We start from the raw sequence: 15,817 nt of genomic DNA, 5'->3' as shown, positions 1-15,817 counted from the left end.
AAGCCCACACATATTGCTATATTTGGAAGGGCATCTTTTGACACATACAGAGATTGTATTGTAGCAGAATCAGTATTCATCAGTGAATATGATTCATTGTTGACGAAGAGATGCTGAAGCTATTTTGCAACATCGACACTCCCCACTCACCACTCTCTTCTTTCTGAAGAGACTTCCCATAAGAGATAGGTGAGCCCGGTGCATAGATATCCAGTTGCTTAGCAACAAATCAAACTTCATAATATCCAATATCCTGCTTATTATGGATAAAATGGTTGTAGTGTGGCTGAAAAGGGTGCTGTAACCTTATACAAAGAGAGAGAGAGAGAGAGAGAGAGAGAGAGAGAGAGAGAGAGAGAGAAAGAGAGAGAGAGAGTGGAGAGAGAGGGGGGTAACAAGGTCAAAAGTACTGATCTACTTCCTGCTGATGTCATTTGCGATTAATGTCAGTTTTCTGCTTTCCTGTTAGTCAAGATACCTAGGCCATGAAAATAAATATCGGTATGAATAAAATATTGTTGTTAAGCACCCTTTGAGAGCTTTGAGGAAATGCAATATTACATGTACTTTTCTTCCAGGAGTAAGTAGGAAGGTTTGAAAATACTCTTGTACTTACTGTGTGTATACTTGTGAGAAGTATCCCATCTCTCACAGTATAAAGATCAACCCAAAAGTCTTTCTCATCAAATCTACATAAATTACTGCTGGGTGACGTAAAATAGCTTACACGTGTATGAAAATATAAAGAGAGAAACACATGCACACATACACATACAGTACTCACACACAGTACTCACACACTCACATTATCCCTGCTTCAAAGGACATCTTCATCCTTTTGTCAAATTGAATATCAAAGAGGTATCTTAAAATCTGCAATACATCAGTAGCCTACGCATGTAAACGCAATTGCAGGGTAACCATGACATTGTTGTTGTTGTTGTTGTTGAGAGAGACATAAGACAAAACCTGTACACTGACGACTTTTTGCAAATTCAACCAACCGGCATGTTGTTGCAACATGATTATAGTCATAACAAGTTGAAATGACCATTCTTTTTGACCAGGGGGTGGGGTATAAGATACGAGTGGAGAGAGAGACAGACACAATGCCTTCAGAAAGTGTTCATACCCTTTGACTTTTCCCACATTTAGTTGTGTTACAGCCTGAATTTAAAATGGATTACAAGGAGATTTTGGTCACTGATCTACACACAACACCCCACAATGTCAAAGTGGAATTATGTTTTTAATAAAAAATGAAAAGCTGAAATGTCTTGAGTGTCACGCCTTGGTCTTAGTATTGTGTGTTTTAGTTTATTAGTTAGTCAGACCAGGGTGTGACATGGGGTTATGTATTGTTTTTTCGTATTGGGGTTTGTAGTGTTTGGGATTGTAGTTGATTTGGGGTGTGTGTGTGTTATATAGGTTGGCTGCCTGAGGCGGTTCTCAATCAGAGTCAGGTGCTTCTCGTTGTCGCTGATTGGGAACCGTATTTAGGTAGCCTGTATTTCGCTTTGCATTTCGTGGGTGATTGTTCCTGTCTCTGTGTTAGTTTCACCAGTCAGGCTGTATTAGGTTTCGTTCTGTTTGTTGTTTTCTTTGTATTTATTAGTTATTCGTGTTAGTTTGTTCGTTTTGTCTTCACTTAATAAACATGAGTAACTTACACGCTGCATTTCGGTCCGACTCTCCTTCAACTAAACAAGAACGCCGTTACATTGAGTCAATAAGTACTCAACCCTTTTGTTATGGCAAGATTAAATAAGTTCAGGAGTAAAAATGTGCTGAACAAGTCACATAATAAGTTGCATGGACTCACTCTGTGTGCAATAATAATGTTTAAAATGTTTTTTTTAAATGACTACCCCATCGCTGTATCCCACACATACAATTATCTGTAAGCTCCCTTAGTCAATTTGAATTTAAGGCACAGATTCAACCACAAAGACCAGGTAGGTTTTCCAATGGTTCGCAAAATTAGGTTAAAAAAAGCAGACATTGAATATCCCTTTGAGCATGGTGCAGTTATTAATTATGCTTTGGATGGTGTGTCAATTCACCCAGTGACAGCAAAGATACAGGTGCCCTTCCTAACTCAGGGATTTCACCATGAGGTCAATGGTGATTTTTAAAACAGTTACAGAGTTTAATGGCTGTCAAAGGAGATAACTGAAGATGGTTACTCTACAATACTAACATCAATGAGTAAAAAGAAGGATGCCTGTACAGAATACAAGTATTCAAAATCATGCATCCTGTATACAATAAAGCACTGAAGTAATTCTGCAAACAAATGCTGAACGCCGCTCGAACAAGGAGAGGGACCGACTCGGTGGAAGTCGTGACAGAACCCCCCCCCCCCCTCCCTTGACGCGCGGCTCCAGCTGCACGCTGACACCAACCTCGGGGATGACACCGAGGACGAGGCGCAGGGCGATCGGAATGGAGACGGTGGAAATCCCGCAGCAACGTAGGGTCTAATAAATCCTCTACCGGCACCTAGCATCTCTCCTCCGGACCATACCCCTCCCACTCCACGAGGTACTGAAGGCCCCTAGCCCGATGCCTCGAGTCCAGGATGGCTCGAACAGCATACGCCGGGGCCCCCTCAATGTCCAGAGGAGGTGGAGGAACCTCCCGCACCTCAGACTCCTGGAGTGGACCAGCCACCACCGGCCTGAGAAGAGACACATGGAACGAGGGATTAATACTGTAATCTGGGGGAAGCTAACCTGTAACATACCTCGTTCTGTCTCCTCAGGACTTTGAATGGCCCCACAAACCGCGGGCCTAGCTTCTGGCAGGGCAGGCAGAGGGGCAGGTTTCGGGTCGAGAGCCAGAACCGGTCCGCCGGTGCAAACACCGGGGCCTCACTGTGGTGGCGGTCGGCGCTCACCTTCTGCCGCCTCACGGCCCGTTGCAGGTGCACATGGGCGGCGTCCCAGGTCTCCTCCGAGCACTTAAACCATTCGTCCACCGCAGGAGCCTCGATCTGGCTCTGATGCCAAGGTGCCAGAACCGGCTGATACCCCAGTACTCACTGGAAGGGGAAGAGGTTAGTAGATGAGTGGAGGAGTGAGTTTTGGGCCATCCCTGCCCAGTGGATGAAGGCCGCCCACTCCCCCGGCTGGTCCTGGCAATATGACTGCAGAAACCTACCCACATCCTGGTTTATTCTCTCCACCTGCCCGTTACTCTCGGGGTGAAAACCTGAGGTGAGGCTGACCGAGACCCCCAGAGGTTCCATGAACGCTCTCCAGACCCTGGACGTAAACTGGGGACCCCGATCCGAGACTATGTCCTCAGGCACCCCGTAGTGCAGGAAGACGTGAGTGAACAGGGCCTCCGCAGTCTGTAGGGCCACAGGGAGACCGGGCAAAGGGAGGAGACGGCAGGACTTAGAAAATTGATCCACAACGGCCAGGATCGTGGTGCTGCTCTGTGATGGAGGAAGATCCGTCAGGAAGTCCACCGACAGGTGCGACCACAGACGTTGTGGAACGGGTAGGGGTTGTAACTTCCCCCTGAGCAGGTGCCTGGGAGCCTTGCACTGGGCGCACACAGAGCAGGAGGAAACATAATCCCTTGTCCTTGGCCAAGGTGGACCACCAGTACTTCCCACTAAGGCAACACACCGTCCGACCGATACCAGGATGACCAGTGGAGGGTGGCGTGTGGGCCCAATAGATCAAACGGTCGCGGACAGCTGACGGAACTTACAGACGCCCAGCTGGACACTGGGGGGGGAGTGGGCTCTGTGCGTAACGCCCGCTCGATGTCCGTGTCCAGCTCACACACCACCGGTGCCACCAGGCAAGAGGCCAGAAGTATGGGAGTGTGATCCATGGACCGCTCCTCTGTGCCATAAATCTGGGACAGTGTGTCTGCCTTAGCGTTCTGGGAACCTGGTCTGTAGGACAGAGTGAAAACAAAACGGGTAAAGAACATGGCCCACCTTGCCCGGCGAGGGTTCAGTCTCCTCGCCGCCCGGATGTACTCCAGATTGCGGTGGTCAGTCCAGAAGAGAAAATGGTGTTTAGCCCCCTCAAGCCAATGTCTCCACGCCTTCAGAGCCATGACATCAGCCAACAGCTCCCAGTCCCACATCAAAGTTTCGCTCCGCCGGGCTGAGCCTCTTCGAAAAGAAAGCACGGGGCGGAGCTTTGGTGGCGTGCCCGAGCGCTGAGAGAGCACAGCTCCTATCCCAGCCACGGATGTGTCCACCTCCACTATGAACGCCAAAGAGGGGTCAGGATGAGCCAGCACGGGAGCCGAGGTAAACAGAGCCTTTAGGTGACCAAAAGCCCTGTCCGCCTCAGCCGACCACTGCAGTCGCACCGGTCCCCCATTCAGCAGTGAGGTAATGGGAGCCACTACCTGACCTAAACCCCGGATAAACCTCCGGTAGTTGTTGGCAAACCCTAGAAACCACTGCACTTCCTTTACCGTGGTGGGAGTCGGCCAATTACACACGGCTGAAATGCGGTCACTCTCCATCTCCACCCCTGAAGTGGAAATGCGGTACCCTAGGAAGGAGATGGACTGTTGGAAGAACAGACATTTCTCAGCCTTCTCAACAGTCTACCGAGCACCCTGCGCACCAGGGACACATGCTCGGCATATAAAATGTGGAAAAAATCAAAGGGTATAAATACCTTCTGAAGGCACTGTATAGCCAAGCCCTACTCTATTTAGGAGTGAGTCAATAGAAACGTTAGCAGAAGCAGCAGCAGCAGTGTGGTGCAGAGGAGTCCACGTGTGCTGGGCCTCTCCACAGCTCCCTGGATCCAGGGGGTTTAGCTCTCACATGTTGTTTAAACCTCTTAAATGTAAAGTCCCCATATTTGGGGACCCTATTTGATTTTTTAAAATTAAATTCAGTCTGGTATGAGAACGGTAGCCCCTATCTGCAAAAGCAAGGGGTCTGCGGATAGCTGAGTATCTTGGCTATTGATTGGTGCATTCAAATCTTTGGTATGACTTGCTACCATATATGGGCATACAAATTTCTACGGGCAGGCCGAGCCGATGACCAAATTTCAAGATGGCTGCTACCTACATAACGAAATAAACACTTAATACGTTGATACACACTGAAAACTGTGACTCCACAGATCATGTGGATATCTTATTTGTCAGCCTGTGACCTACCGTTATTGATCACCAGCCCCGACAGTCAAAATGTTTTTACACAACGTTTACATCAAACAGCAAACATCTTACAAGGTAAGCTTCGATTTGGTCTGGGTTTGAGCTATGGCTACATGGGAGGTATCAAATTAATCCTTGGTTGGTAGAAACAAATCTAGCCTATCACCAATGTTATCTGATGATGTATGACTTAATGGCAACATTGAATGTCCACCAAGTGATTATATCTTTGCGCATTAAAACAATTATGTTGTCTGCTTATCCATATCCCCTGTATGTCCCCAGACACCAGCACAATGTTTGAGAGAGGTTGGTGTTGTAGAAATGTTGTTTTTATAGTGAACAATAACTTTTAGGCACATCCAGTGTGCAAAAACACTTTGGAGAGGTTGAAAGGACACTTGAATGTACCCTGGAAACCCCCAGAACCTCATACTTTAACAAACAAGCTGTTACAGGGGATATTTAATGATACAATATAATGTATGTACTGTGTGAATGCCCATTGGTTGACTACAATCCCCTAACATTAACAGTGCTGTATAGTTCAGTCTTAAGTGGATTCCAAGCATCTTTTCAAGACAGTCAAAGCCGGTGTCCAACTTTTGTCTGTCTGGCTTTTTCCACACAGCCAAAGCTCCTGTCTAGGCTGAGGCTCTACCCTCCATCCCTCCATCCCCAGCAGGTCCAGATTCAGGCGGTCTGCTCTGCTGTGCTATTGAGGGGATGAACATGGATTATCCCCAGCCCGGCCAGCCCATCAGGCCAGCTAAAGTGGGAGGCATGGGGAGAAGCAGTGCTAAAGAGTGTCTGTGGTAAGTGGCAAGTGAGCAGTGTGGACACTCAGGGATAAGGGAGCAGAAAAAAACTCATATTAAAACCTCTTAAATGTAATGGAAAATGTACATTTCCGCCTAAATAGACATACCCAAAAGTAACTGCTATTCCTGTGTAATTACATGATTCTGACATGCAAAAATTGGTATATCTGGAAAGAAGACATCTGGGAGATTATTAGGAAATGAATAGGGGTCACAGTTCAGAATACACAAGATCAAGAACACACAAAATAACATTTTCTTTATTTTCTGTTTATTTTGAAAGTCATCTTTCATTGACAAGCTAAAAGTGAATTATTGATGACTTTGCAATCCCTACATGCTCTTTGTTCAGTATAAAAACACAATTTCTACCATATCAACCTCACTCAAACATTGTGGTGGTGTTATGGGGTATGAGGTTCTGCAATCTACTCTGTGAACATTTCAATTTCCCATGGTGTCAGATCACTGAAGAATGAATAGGTTTGTGTTTTTTCCAGGAACTTCATCCAGCAATATCATCGAGTAACATCTTGTCAGTGGCCTGACCTGAACCCATCTGCTTGACAAATTTGACTATACAAAACAGGGGGTTTGAATGAGGATACAGCAGTTTCCGGAGGTGTGTGGGTGGAATTTGTGTCTGAGCACACACACACACACACACACACACACACACACACACACACACACACACACACACACACACACACACACACACACACACACACACACACACCTAAACACAGGGGGGGGAGAAAAAGATAGAGAGGCTGTGGTTCTGGGACTTATCGCATCTTTAGGGTCGTTCAGCGAAATGGGTGCCTTTTGTGTCCCTTTGGTATTTTAAGTACGTTGTGCACCAATTTTGAATTTTAAAAACCTGTTATGTTCAATAAAGTGTCCTTTTAATATAGACCACATGGATAATTCAATAAATCTGATTTCATTTTTATGAATAAAGACTGGCTAAATAGCCAAAATGCAGTATTATGACATGTCCCTCTTTGCAGTCCCTATGACTGCCAGGAAGATTTTAACCCACTTAACCCTATCAGTTTTCACCATCATTGCAAAGCGCTAGTTATTTTGTTGCTTTGGCAGTCATTTCTGAAAATGATTATTTAATGTGATTAATGATTGATTTTAAGCTAAAAAACAAAAACAATAACCTATACCTAATTTTAAGGTCAAACCTGTTACATGAACTGAACTCTCATTTTATTATGGTGAGACATAATTAGAATTTTTTATTATTTAAATGAATATTGGACATCTACTAGTCAAGTCATGCAAAACAGGGGTTACTTCTTTGGCCCATGACCCCATTTTGATATCTGTAAATTCCCGCGAACCCAACCATGTGAAAAAATGTATGTAATTAACAGCCAAAGTTAACATTTTGTTATTTGGGACTATGGCAGTCAATTGAAAAACATTCTAGCAGTATTTCCGATGGTCTTTTCAACTCACCATCACATACTTTTGATGTGGGGCTATGACAGTCAATTTCAAATGAGTCTGACATAATGTCTCTTATCTCACCGCCACTAATGAGGTGGGTGTGCTTGATGCATGTCGAGTCAGAGCTTCTCAAAGTCAGGGGGCGTGGTCGATAATGCGCACCTCCTCTCTGCTCACATCCAACCTGGATCGATATTAGGTTTTAATGCAGACGAGTGCACTGAATCCAGATTCACACAGATATGAGCTGGCTCAGGGTAGCCTACCATGTGTTTTATGGTGCTTTCAAGACAACTGGGAACTCTGAAAAATATGAGGTCAAATCATGATGTCAGTGATCTTTAGGTCAGAAAATCGGAGCTCTAGAAAGAGGCCTGAGTTCCCAAGTTGGAATTTCAAGTTGGATGACCGTTCAAAATGATTTTTCCCAGTCGGAGCTCATTTCTTTCTGAGTTCCCAGTTGTCTTGAACTCAATGGTGCAGCTGTAGAACATTTTGAGGATCTGAAAGGGCCCATGCCTAATCTTTTCAGCCTCCTGAGGGGGTAGAGGTGGTGTCATGCCGTCTTCATGACTGTGTTGGTGTGTGTGGACTAGAGGTCTAGTCTGGACCATGATAATTCCTTTGTGATATGGTCACCAAGAAACTTGAAGCTCTCGACCCGCTCCACTACAGCACCATCAATCTGGATTGGGACGTGCTTGTCCCTTAGTCCACAATCAGCTCCTTTTTCTTGCTGAAGTTGAGGGAGAGGTTGTTGTCTTGGCACCACACTGCCAGGTCTCTGAATTCCTCCCTATAGGCTGTCTCATTGTCGTCGGTGATCAGGCCTACCACTGTTGTCGTCAGCAAACATAATTATGGTGTTGGAGACGTGCACGGCCACACAGTCGTAAATGTGCAGAGAGTACAGGAGCGGACTAAGCACGCACCCCTGAGGAGCCCCAGTGTTGAGGATCAGCATGATCGATATGCAGTTCCCTAGCCTTACCACCTGGGGGCAGCCCGTCAGCAACTCCAGGATCCAGTTGCAGAAAGAGGTGTTCAGACCCAGGGTCCTGATCTTAGTGATGAGCTTGGAGGGCACAATGGTGTTGAACGCTGAGCTATAGTCAATGAACCACATTCTCACATAGGTGTTCCTTTTGTCCAGGTGTGGGGTGCAGTGTGGGGTGCAATAGCGATTGCGTCATCTGTAGATCTGTTGGGGTGATATGCGAATTGGAGTGGGTCCAGGGTTTCTGGGATGATGGTGATGATGTAAGACATGACCAGCCTTTCAAAACATTTTGGCTACTGATGTGAGTGCAATGGGGCGTTACCGTGGCGTTATTGGGCACAGGGACTATGGTGGTCTGCTGGAAACATGTAAATATTACAAACTGGGTCAGGGAGAGGTTGAAAATGTCAGTGAAGACACTTGCCAGCTGGTCAGCGCATGCTCTGAGTATGCCCCTGTGGCCTTGTGAATGATAACCTGTTTAAAGTTCTTACTCACATCGGCTACGAAGAGCGAGATCACAGTCATCCGGAACATCTGGTGCTCTGATACATGGTTCAGTGTTGCTTGCCTCGAAGCGAGCATAGAAAGCATTTAGCTTGTCTGGTAAGCTTGCGGCACTGGGCAGCTTGCGACTGGGCTTTATTTTGTAATCTGTGATAGTTTGCAAGCCATGCAACAACTGACAAGAGTCAGAGCCGGTGTAGTAGGATTTGATCTTAGTCCTGTATTGACGTTTTGACTGATGGTTTGATGGCTAGTCGGAGGTTGTACCGGGATTTCTCATAAGCATCTGCCGCTGCTAGAAAGCGACAGCTCTAGCTTTTTGCTCAGTGCGGATGTTGCCTGTAATCCATGGCTTCTGGTTGGGATATGTACATACTGTCACTGTGGGGACGACGTTTTCGTTACACTTATTAATGAAGCCGGTGACTGATGTGGTAAACTCTTCAATGTTATCAGATGAATCCCGGAACATGTTCTAGTCTGTTCAAGCGAAACAGTCCTGTAGCTTAGCATCCGCTTCATCTGACCACTTCCTGGTACTTCCTGATTTGAGTTTTTGCTTGTAAGCAGGAATCAGAAGGATAGAGTTATGGTCAGATTTGCCAAATTAGAGGCAAGGGAGAGTTTTGTATGCGTTTCTGTGTGTGGAGTAAAAATGAGGTAAAACGGATTTCAGTTTCCCTGCATTAAAATCACTGGCCACTAGGAGCGCCACCTTTGTATGTGCATTTTCTTGGTTGCTTATGCCCCTATGCAGCTCATTAAGTGCAGTCTTAATGCCAGCCTTGGTTTGTGGCGGTAAATAGACAGCTACGTAAAAATATAGTTTAGAAAACCCTCTTGGTAAATAGTATGGTCTTCAGCTTATCATGAGGTATTGTAACACAGGTGAGGAGAACCTTGAGACTTCCTTAACATTAGAGATCATGCACAAGCTATTGTTAAGAGACACACACCTCCCCCTTAACCTTACCAGAAGCTGGTGTTCGGTCTTGCTGATGCACAGAAAAAACAGCTAGATGTACAGTATATTATCCTTGTACTTGTTCAGCCACGACTCCGAGAAACATAGGACATTGCCGTTCTTCAAGTCCCGTTGATAGAAAAGTCTCAAATGGAGTTTGTCTTGTTTGTTCTGTAGTGATTGTATGTTCGCCAAAAGAACAGAGTGTAGAGGAGGTTAATTTACTTGCCGACACAGTCTTGTCAGCGTGCCCGCTTGTCGGCCTTTCTTGCGCCGTCTCTTCCTCCTTCGAGTCCCGGGGATTAGGGCCTGGTCTGGTGCGCTGCCGACCCGTTGAAGTAGAAATCTTCATCCAAATCAAGTGATTGCTGTTCTAATGTCCAGAACCTCATTTCTGTAATATGAAATGATGGAGGAAATATTATGAACAAAAAAGTTGCACATCTCAAAAGGCACCGAGTTGGTGGAATGACCCAATAGCAATAGTGACTACCCATTAGCCATCAGCTTCCCTGTGATCTGAGACCTATTTAGATAGAAGCTGTCCACCACTCCTAAATATCAAAACAATTATTTTATTAAGCAACGGAAATGCAACGTAAGGTTTTATTGATTGAGATACTGTAGCTTGCTTTTGTGGTCTGTCATATATGTAAATATTAACGTTGTGAAAACGTTTATATTTTCTATTTCTGGACATGATCAATTAACTCAGCCACTTACATTGGCAATGATTCCAGGATGAATTTCTCATAACGGTCATTATATGTTAGGAAACCCTCACTTTGAATAAATAGCCTGAGCACAATTGATCTGTTTATTTATTTAACCAGGTAAGTTGACTGAAAACACGTTCTCATTTACAGCAACGACCTGGGGAATAGTTACAGGGGAGAGGAGGGGGATGAATGAGCCAATTATTAGCTGGGGATGATTAGGTGACCGTGATGGCATGAGCGACAGCTTGGGAATTTAGCCAGGACACCGGAGTTAACACCCCTACTCTCACGATAAGTGCCATGGGATCTTTAATGACCTCAGAGAGTCAGGACACCCGTTTAACTTTATATTTTTATTTTTTATTTTTATTTCACCTTTATTTAACCAGGTAGGCTAGTTGAGAACAAGTTCTCATTTGCAACTGCGACCTGGCCAAGATAAAGCATAGCAGTGTGAACAGACAACACAGAGTTACATGGAGTAAACAATTAACAAGTCAATAACACAGTAGAATTTTTTTTTTAAAAGAGTCTATATACATTGTGTGCAAAAGGCATGAGGAGGTAGGCGAATAATTACAATTTTGCAGATTAACACTGGAGTGATAAATGATCAGATGGTCATGTACAGGTAGAGATATTGGTGTGCAAAAGAGCAGAAAAGTAAATAAATATAAACAGTATGGGGCTGAGGTAGGTAAAATTGGGTGGGCTATTTACCGATAGACTATGCACAGCTGCAGCGATCGGTTAGCTGCTCAGATAGCAGATGTTTGAAGTTGGTGAGGGAGATAAAAGTCTCCAACTTCAGCGATTTTTGCAATTCGTTCCAGTCACAGGCAGCAGAGAACTGGAACAAAAGGTGGCCAAATGAGGTGTTGGCTTTAGGGATGATCAGTGAGATACACCTGCTGGAGCGCATGCTACGGGTGGGTGTTGCCATCGTGACCAGTGAACTGAGATAAGGCGGAGCTTTACCTAGCATGGACTTGTAGATGACCTGGAGCCAGTGGGTCTGGCGACGAATAAGTAGCGACGGTCATCCGACTAGAGCATACAGGTCACAGTGGTGGGTGGTATAAGGTGCTTTAGTAACAAAACGGATGGCACTGTGATAAACTGCATCCAGTTTGCGGAGTAGAGTATTGGAAGCTATTTTGTAGATGACATCACCGAAGTCGAGGATCGGTAGGATAGTCAGTTTTACTAGGGTAAGTTTGGCGGCGTGAGTGAAGGAGGCTTTGTTGCGGAATAGAAAGCCGACTCTAGATTTGATTTTAGATTGGAGATGTTTGATATGAGTCTGGAAGGAGAGTTTACAGTCTAGCCAGACACCTAGGTACTTATAGATGTCCACATATTCTAGGTTGGAACCATCCAGGGTGGTGATGCTAGTCGGGTGTGCGGGTGCAGGCAGCGAACTGTTGAAAAGCATGCATTTGGTTTTACTAGCGTTTAAGAGCAGTTGGAGGCCACGGAAGGAGTGTTGTATGGCATTGAAGCTCGTTTGGAGGTTAGATAGCACAGTGTCCAAGGACGGGCCGGAAGTATACAGAATGGTGTCGTCTGCGTAGAGGTGGATCAGGGAATCGCCCGCAGCAAGAGCAACATCATTGATATATACAGAGAAAAGAGTCAGCCCGAGAATTGAACCCTGTGGCACCCCCATAGAGACTGCCAGAGGACCGGACAGCATGCCCTCCGATTTGACACACTGAACTCTGTCTGCAAAGTAGTTGGTGAACCCCCATCCAAAAAACATCCCATCCAAAAGACAGCACCCTACACAGGGAAATGTCCCCAATCACTGCCATTGGGGCATTGGGATAATGCCTTCTACCAGTGCTCCAACACCACTTCCAGCAGCATCTGGTCTCCCATCCAGGGACTGACCAGGACCAACCCTGCTTAGCTTCAGAAGCAAGCCAGCAATGGGATGCAGGGTGGTATGCTGCTGGCTATCTGTGGTGCCTGTAACTGTTGTAACAGCCAGCAGAAACATGCAGGCCATTGGGTATAACTGGAGAGGATAGAAGGGAACAAGAGAGACTGCTCCTCAGGACTAACTGACTAATTAGGAAAAGATTACTCAGCCCAACTGAGCCTGCGGTTTTCTTATTCTGTCTGCACTGCCTGGCATCTGTGGGCAGAACCCAACTGGCATGTCTCAGGCTGAGCAATATGGCTATAGGGGAAACGCTATACAAGACTATATTCCCTAGACAAAATAACTCCTTATTCGAAGAGTTTAGTTCAAAAACACAATGTCCACCAATTTGTTTTGTTTTTTCCATCAGAAATGATTGCTTATGGGTACTTTCATGTGTGTTTGTTATTGCTCTCAGATTTTTCATTCATAGATTTCAGATATGTATTAAAATGGGTTTTGTTGCAAACCGCTATATAGCCATTGTTCAGCTGGAATGGAAAGTTCATGTCCTGTATATTTGACTATGATAGGTGGTTGTCTCACCTGGCGATCTTAAGATAATTGTTCTAACTAACTGTAAGTCGCTCTGGATAAGATCATCTGCTAAATGGCAAAAATGGCAAATGTAAATATTTTACATACAGATCTCATATTACTATATTGATAATTTTTTTTAAATGTAGTTATTTGTCACATTTGACTGTGTAAAACCTAGTAGTACAACTTATTTATCTGAGAGTGAGGCGGACATAGCTATTTGCTGAAATATTATTATTTGTCTGTCATTGAACAACCCCGTGCCAAAATAACATGCTGACCAGACACGTCACGTGCGCGAGCATCGCAAAATAAATGTAGAAATCCATGTTATTCAATTATTGCATCCACACTGCTCGCGCGCGCCAACGAGCGTCTGCGTGGCCAAGCGCTAAAATAGAACTCCTTTCTATTTCTGACGCAGATCACGCTGAAAGTCCTGCCTCTCCCATCTCCTCATTGGTTTATAGAAGCAGGTACTCGCGTATCATCTCCTCATTGGTTATACCCACGTGGGTGATTGAAAGACGCAATGTTTTGCCTTGTCGTGGTAAAAGAGTAGATGCCAATCACCATATAAGTTCAAAGATGAAAAAGCCTGGAAGGAGGAGAGATGACTAGAAATGATTCGGTTGACCATTTTATGTGTGGATTAATTGTCGGAGTAGATGACCTTGTGCATTTCAGGTAAAATAACAACTCAATGTTTATATTCCAAAACAAATTAGCTAGCAACAGCAAGCTAGCTAAAATGGACAAATTAGCTAGCAAGTGCAAGCTAACTAGCTAAATTGCCATTCATGTTAAATACTTTTCGACCTGTCCACAAATTAATGTATTTGGTTTAGAGTTTGTTTTGATATTGTAACCTGCGTGTCGTGATCCCGTTTGGTGTAGGGGGGGACAAAATAAATGTATGCACGAGGGTGCATGCACGCAGCCGTTTTGGGTTCTGTGTAAGGTGATGAAAAAACACACCAATCTCTTTGATAAGTTCTTTACACAATAAAAGGTCATTTACCAACATTTCTAAAATGAATATATAGCATTTTGGAATGAAACTGTTCATTTATTCTGTATTGAGCAGAGTAGTGAACTCATGACCTCTTCAATTGTTGCGATTTGATCCACCTTTGTACACCAAATGAAATGGACCCTGCTATGAGTCGTCTGAGCTGGTTCCATCCAGAGTGAAAGGTGTCTGGCTTGCCTTTACGGGGTGTAGAAGCACAATGTTTGCCTTCCTATCCTGCTCTTACACTAATCTCATGGTCCCAGCCGCATAAAATATGTCCTTCTAAACCAGCGATTTGCGGATTCCATTTCCGCTCGTTACTGTGCATTGCACGTACCTCAACAGCTCAAAGCCTGTATGACTGCACGGTACATAAAGAGAAGGAAATTGTCAAGTCACATAACATCCACAATGGAGTTGGAGCTGCAGATTCCAAAGTCCCAACCTCAATAAGCTAACAAGCACTGAGGTTAGGGTGAACTTTCCATGCCTGGACTGAAGTCTGCTGCCCAACCAATATACTATTTTACAGATCCAGCACCAGAAAACAGGTGAGAAGTCCACAGATGGGTTGAGGTTATTGACACAGTAACTAGGTCATTGATTAACTCACAGATGTTCCAAAAACACCACTGTCGTTTAACGTCATACTCTACACATGTCATATGAACTTTTCCTTCACTTAGAAATGGAAAAAGCAGCTGGCACGTACACTGTAGCCATCTACATTACATTCACGTGGGTATCTTTCAAATCTACTTCCTCATGTATCTCATAGCCCGACGTCGTGAATGATTTTACCCAAAGCCCTGCTACATGTTTTGCCATGATGAGAGGGGCAGCCCGTCTATGATCCAAACAAAACTCAGAGGGATTTCCACAGGAGCAAATTTAATTGAATGGATCTTCTGGTCTTTTTGAAATGGTTCTTGGTCTACCCCCCCCCCCCCCCCCCCCCACCTCCCTGCTCCCTGCTCCCTCAGCCCAGTCCAGTAATCCCAGGAGAAATCAAGCTGTCTGGAGTTACAATCGAATCTAAAAGCCTGGGACAAATGACACACTGTGTGACAAAAACATACATAACACATATGCAACCTGTCCACATGATGCACACATGCAACCTGCCCACCCATCTCTATGTCTGCCCCATATAAACATATAGAAACACACACTTATACCAAAACACCACAAACATTCATAAAAACACACCACTTTCAGTTGATGCTTAAATACGGGATTAAAATGGTTTATGGAGAGTGCAGGGTACAGAGAGATTTGTGAGTGGTTTCCATGAACCTGAGAAAGGGGGGTGGGAGAAATAGAGAGGTACAGAAGGAGAGAGAGTGGATGAACTGAGGCAGACAAACATACTGGTGTAGTCAGGGAGGGACACACAGCTGCCCTGAGAGGAGAAAGCAGAGAGCAGAAAGCAGAGAGAGGAGAGTGGGATGTAATTCCCATGGCTTCAACGGGTGACTCATACCCTGCACAGCATGCAAAGTGATGGATGTTTATCATTCCAATGAGGGAGGGAGGGGGCAAGGAGTGTGTGAGAGAGGAGGAAAATTAAGCTTCACTTGGGAGTAGTCTGTGTTTGGGAGGATGTGGAGGGAGGGAACCCAGCCTGTGTTGTGTGCCTGCCTAGGCGTCCTCTCCTGGGGTGTGATGTGATGGGGACCAGCGGATGGAGGGTGGTGGAGTATAAT

The sequence above is a fragment of the Oncorhynchus masou genome, chromosome 28 (genome assembly GCF_036934945.1).
Source record: "Oncorhynchus masou masou isolate Uvic2021 chromosome 28, UVic_Omas_1.1, whole genome shotgun sequence".
Classification (NCBI taxonomy): domain Eukaryota; kingdom Metazoa; phylum Chordata; class Actinopteri; order Salmoniformes; family Salmonidae; genus Oncorhynchus; species Oncorhynchus masou.
The sequence above is the reverse complement of the archived record's forward strand: the minus strand, read 5'-3'. Positions refer to the sequence as shown.